Source organism: Microtus pennsylvanicus, chromosome 7, assembly GCF_037038515.1.
Source record: "Microtus pennsylvanicus isolate mMicPen1 chromosome 7, mMicPen1.hap1, whole genome shotgun sequence".
Lineage (NCBI taxonomy): Eukaryota > Metazoa > Chordata > Mammalia > Rodentia > Cricetidae > Microtus > Microtus pennsylvanicus.
Genome location: NC_134585.1, coordinates 106,077,624 through 106,083,962, shown reverse-complemented (window position 1 = coordinate 106,083,962; position 6,339 = coordinate 106,077,624).

The window sequence follows — 6,339 nt, the reverse complement described above, 5'->3', positions numbered from 1 at the left end:
TGTACGTGTGAAAACGCCTGTGTGTATGTGTGCTATGTGTGTGCCCGGTGTGTAGGGAAGCCAGGCGATGGTGCTGAATCCTCTAGAACTGTAGTTATAGTCAGTTGTGGGTTCTGGGAACCAAACTCAGGTCCTCTGCAAGAATAGCAAATGCCTCAATCCCTGAACTGTGTCTCCAGCCCAAGGAAAGCGTGAATACAGCAAACTGCCGCCTTTGAAAGCATCAGACCTCGTAAATTTGTTACCTAATACATTCTGACACTGTGGAAAGCCACGAGCATGTTTGTCTGTTTCTGGTGTTGCTCACTCTTGACACTGTCTTCTAAGACGGCTGGTATCTCGAGGTCCAAAGCTTCTGCCCTCTAATCAGAGTCTTTCTGATGCGGCCTGCCCACAGCATGAATCATCTCATTACCTTCAGTTATCTGAGGAGCAACTCATGAATCACCTCGTTAGTATAAACTACTGGGCCCACGGTAACTAACAAAGATACTCCCACACTCAGGAAGTTCCAAAGATTTAGAGGCTAGTTCCCAGGAACTTGGGACAAAGACAAATAAATTCTTTGTCAAATAACTTTTTTTTCCTATGTAAACTAATTATATAGATCACATATTTTATGATAAATATAAGCTTTCCTTATAGTAATTGAGGATTTGGATACATGCCAATAATAAGTGTTTACGTGATGAGGCCTCAATTTAAACACCTGGGCCCTGAGTTTCTAATGAGCTTCCCTAGTTGGCAGCGTTTCCCAGAGGCTGTCGTGGCTGACTGCTGGAGGGGCTGGTCACATCCTGTGTGACTCCATGAGCAAGGATGCTAATGGGTGTCGGGGCAAAACTTCAAAAGAAGTAAGAGGGAGTTTATCAGAGCCAAACAAAAGTGACTGTGGTCCGGAGACACAGATTTAGGTAGCCTTGGGTGATGCGTTCCACAATGAAAGTGGTCACATGTGGTGATGTTTTTATTTGTCACAGAACAAGAGAAAATCAGAAATGAATGCACTTACCAAGTACAGTGGCTGGGATATCTAGCAGATAGGTCACAACAATGCAGGGAACTGTCTGCTTTTACGTCACGTTTAGGTTTTAGATCTCACCTGCTTTGGGGTCGGTAGAGACCAGCTGTGTCAAGCTTAGCAATATGTTCTGAGAATTTTATCTAAAAGCCAAAAGGATATAGGATGTTAGGCCAGATACAGTGCTGGGTAAAAATGGCTGTCACAGGGGATTAAAGGCATCCTAACTTGTTTTGATTAATCATCCATAATATTCTAATCCCCTGCTATTACCTCATCTAACCAGTATCTAACCAGTCTGTCAGGCTACAGTAGCTTTAAAAGGAGTGTGTGAAGTTCCGGGGGGACTTCAATTCACAGATGCTTGTGTCGGCTTACTACGGACATTGTGCCCTGTAGCTTTTCCATGGGTTGATTTTGGTGTCTCTTCACAGTAACACATTGTTGCCACAAGTGCAGAACTGAGGTATATCAGGGTTCACTGGGAACCTCTGGGAGTGTTATAGGTTCTTGTACCCCAGAACAAGGAATGGAACACAGACGTGTAGATAGGAGCAGGCAAGGCGAGAGAATTAAAAAACAACACACTTCCGTGTCAGTTAATCTCTGTGGTCAGTTTGAGATCTAGAAGTATCTGGGAGAGGAAGCTCTCTGGTTATGTCCATGCCCCCACTTGACTAGGTTAACTGAGATGGAAAGACCCACCCACTCCTGATTACCTAAAAGGAAGCTAGTTGAACACTAGTAATCATTGTTCTCTGTTTCCTGACCAAGGATAAGATTCCCTCAAGCTGTTGCCACAGTGACCTTCTCTCTCCACGGTGGGTTATAAAGCCACCTTCCTTAAACTGCTTTTGTCGGGGTATTTATCAAAGCAACTAAAACAAAACAGACCAAAACAAACACACAAATCTAAATCTAAAACTAAGTGTGCCAGATCAAGGGAAAAGTTAGAAACTCATATGCCATACAATGCCAAAAACTCAAATGCTATACAAAGGATGGGGGCTTTTATATCTCATTTCTTCACATTTGCAGAGTGTAGGTTTTCTTGTGTGTATTACCCATCCATTTGTCTTAGTATCTTGTGTGTGTGTGTGTGTGTGTGTGTGTGTGTGCATTGATGTTTTGCCTGCAAGTGTGCCTATGTGAGTGTGTCAGACCCTCTGGAACTGGAGTTACAGACTGTTGTATGATGTTTTGTTTATGTTCTGACAAATAAAGTTTGCCTGGATGTCAGAAGGTGGAACTAGCCACTAACTATAGAGGCCAGGCAGTGGTGGCACACACCTTTAATCTTAGCACTTGGGAGGATCATGCTTATGATCCCAATACTTGGGAGGTGAAACAGGATCTAGGGCCTATTCAGTCAGAGGATTTATAGAGATAGGGTTTCCCCGCTTTGGTCTGAGGTAGAGGTAAGAAGTTTCCGGTGGCGGCTGCTCTGCTTCTCTGATCTGTCAGCTTTCATCCTCGATATCTGACTCTGGTTTTTATTGTTAAAACTAATTAATCTCACTTCAACAGACAGTTGTGAACTTCCATGTGGGTGCTGGGAATTGAACCCAGGTCCTCTGGAAGAGCAGTTGGTGCTCTTAACTACTGAACAATCTCTCCGGCTCCTCTTCTTAGTATCTTACTCAGGGTGCATATTCAGTATTATAATGAGCACGGGATACCCCAAGACATCTTACCTCTTTGTCTAAGCCTATTCTAGTGAGCTTCAATGGGATGACTGGGGATGACTGGTTGAGGAGTGTCCTAGCCTTCCTCGTGTCAACAAGGTTTTCTCTTCTCTTCTCTTCTCTTCTATTCTATTGTTTTGTTTTGTTTTTTTTTTGAGACAGGGTTTCTTTGTAGCTTTGGAGCCTGTCCTGGCATTATCTCTTGTAGACCAGGCTGACCTCGAACTCACGGAGATCTGCCTGCCTCTGCCTCCCGAGTGCTGAGATTAAAGGCATGTGCCACCACTGCCCGGCTTTCTATTCTAATTTTGAAGCCTTTGTGTAAGGTTGTGAAGAGTGAATGATTTTTCTTTTTTTTTTCTTGCTTCCTTCTTTCCTCCCTTCCTTTCTTTTCAACTTCTTTCTTTTTTTCTTTTTAAGACAGAGTATCTCTATGTAGTTCTAGCTTTCCTGGAGCTCACTATGAAGACCAGGATGGCCTCAAAGTCACAGGGATCCTCCCAGTTCTGCCTCCAAAGTGCTGGGATTAAAGATGTGTACCACCACACTTGGCAAGTTGATAATTCTAAAAAGTAGTTTTACTGGGGACTGGTGAGATGGCTCAGAAGTTAAGAATACTGGCTGCTCTTCTAGAGGTCCTGAGTTCAATTCCCAGGAACTACGTGGTGGCTCACAACCATTTGTAATGAGATCTGGTGCCCTCTTCTGGCCTGCATGTGTACATGCAGGCAGGACACTATATAATAGATAAATATCTTATTTATTTTTAAATAATAAAGATTTAAATATTAAAAATAAATAATATCTAAGATTAATTTTTTTTTGGTTTTTCGAGACAGGGTTTCTCTGTGGCTTTGGAGCCTGTCCTGGAACTAGCTCTGTAGACCAGGCTGTTCTCGAACTCACAGAGATCCACCTGCCTCTGCCTCCCAAGTACTGGGATTAAAGGCACGCGCCACCATCGCCCGGCTTAAGATTAATTTTTTAAAAAGTAGCTCTACTATTTGCTTATTAGAAGGCAAAGAAACCAGAGCATGGTTGTACAAGGCCAGCTTGGTGTACATAGGGTATTTCAGGCCTGCTAAGGTTGCATAGTAAGACCATGTCTCAAAAATAAAGAAAGGAAAACAAAGAAAGCTATTTTCCCTACACTGTTATTAATAAAAATATAAAAAGGTAAGTCACTTTAGCAAATAGTTTTAGTTGTTACCTTTAGGTATTTTTTTTTTAAGTTGAACATTTATTTACCATCAGACCTGTAAGTCAAACTCCTAGGTCTTTATTCAGATGAAAACTCATACACATAAAAACATGTTTATGGGGCTAGAGAGAGGGGTCAGTGGTTCAGAGCACTGCAAGTGGATCCCAGCACCCACACAGCAGCTCACAACCACCAGAACTCTAGTTCCAGGGGAATCAACACCCCTTTCTGGTCTCCTCAGGCCCTGCATGCATGTAGGCAAAACAGCCATATACATAAAATACAATAAAAACCTATTTACAATAATTTTATTTATAGTAGCCCCAAACTAGAATTATTAAATGTTATTTCTTATATGATTCCATTTCCATAACTATAGTGGCATTTCAATTGTATTTTAATAATTAAATCTTGTCTGAAGGTTTGAGAGTAAAACAGCCCCACTGGTCAGCCTTACAGACCAGGCAACAATAACACACTCCTTAATCCCAGTAGCCGCACTAGCTTGCCGTAGAAACCAGACAGTAGTGGTACACACCCTTAATCCCAGAACTAGAGAGGGTTATCAAACAGGAGGCAAGAGCTCTCACACAGTCTCATTCTGAGATTCCTGGAGGCAGGATTGCTATTCTCGGATTTAGGTCAAGGTAAGAGCCAGTGGCTGGCTGCTTTGCTTTTCGGATCTTCAGGTCGAACCCCAATTTCTCTCTCTGAGTTTTTATTAATCGTACTTCACATAATACTCTCAATGACAAAATTATAGAGCCGGAGAACGGTTAGTTGGCAGTGGTTACGGAGGGTGGTCTGGTAGGGAACAGGGCAGGCTGGATGAATGGAGGCAGAACCAGGCAGACCTTTGTGATATTGGAGTAGTTCTATATATTGCTTGCCGTAGCTGTGTGGGTCTGCACAGGTGTTAAAATGGCACGGCGCTGCACACACACTGTGGGTACACAGGCGCTGCACACACACTGTGGGTACACAGGCGCTGCACACACACTGTGGGTACACAGGCGCTGCACACACACTGTGGGTACACAGGCGCTGCACACACACTGTGGGTACACAGGCGCTGCACACACACTGTGGGTACACAGGCGCTGCACACACACTGTGGGTACACAGGCGCTGCACACACACTGTGCGTACACAGGCGCTGCACACACTGTGGGTACACAGGCGCTGCACACACACTGTGCGTACACAGGCGCTGCACACACACTGTGCGTACACAAATGCCTGCTTGGGTATACTCTTCTACAGTTATGTCAGAAGTAACTGCTGGGGACATCTGAGTAGCTGCCTGTAGAATGTTTCCGTGCTGCCTTTGCCCCTTCATGCTGCAATGTGTAATTTGTTCAGAATAAAGATACAAAGTAACTATTGGACAATACACAATAAAGTTCTAAATGACGGCTCAATCCCATGATGTGAAGAAATTAAGATTCTTTGTTCCAGAAGTTTTAGCTTTTGGTTTGCAGTGGCAATAGACTTGTAAAGAAACCCACAGCTTGGATGTTTCCAATCTTCTAGTTGAGAAATGATATTATCATTGGTATGACTGAAATTAGACCACATTGTCCTTTGAGTGTATTGAGCAGTTAATATATTTAAGATGCATCTAATTTTGACTGCATGTTGTTTTCTCTCAGAAATTAGATGTGCTGTGTCATTCTGGCTAAATCCACAGACACAAGCCTAAATCTTAGGAGTAGATCCTTTCAAGTTATTTAATAGCGTCTGATTTCATTTTTGATACATTAAACATTTACAGTAGCAGCAATACAGAAGTAACCGGAGAGGCCACTTAAAATAGATAAAACATAATTCCTAAGGGAAACAACAGAATACACATATTTCTTGTGTTGTTGATATTTTAACAATCCACATTATAAGAAGTATCCTTATGGCCTGTTACCAGCTACATTAACGCATACATCTTCAAAGTGTCTTATTTCTAACTCCTGTTCTTTTCTTTCTTTCTTTCTATTGATTTTTTTTGAGCTCTACATTTTTTTCTCTGCTCCTCTCCCTGCCTCACCCCTCCCCTTCAACCCTTTCCCAAGGTCCCCATGCTCCCAGTTTACTCAGGAGATCTTGTCTTTTTCTACTTCCCATGTCGATTAGATCCATGTATGTCTCTCTTAGAGTCCCCATTGTTGTCTATGTTCTCTGCTAACCCCTGCTCTTTAGAACTGCTTTTGCTGCAGCTAGTGCATGCTCCTTCTTGAGGATTCAAGTGTTTACCCTGGACTCTTATGCCAGGCAATGAGCAAAGAGTAAGCAGAAGTGTAAGTCACTGCGCATCTCCAGATGGGGTGGGATTTCTGCTGCTGAAGGAGGCACTTGAGAAAGTCACGGAATACCTGACCCTTTACTTGCTTTTTTCTTGGAGGTTAATGGAGAGTTGTCCTCATGGTTGGTCACACACT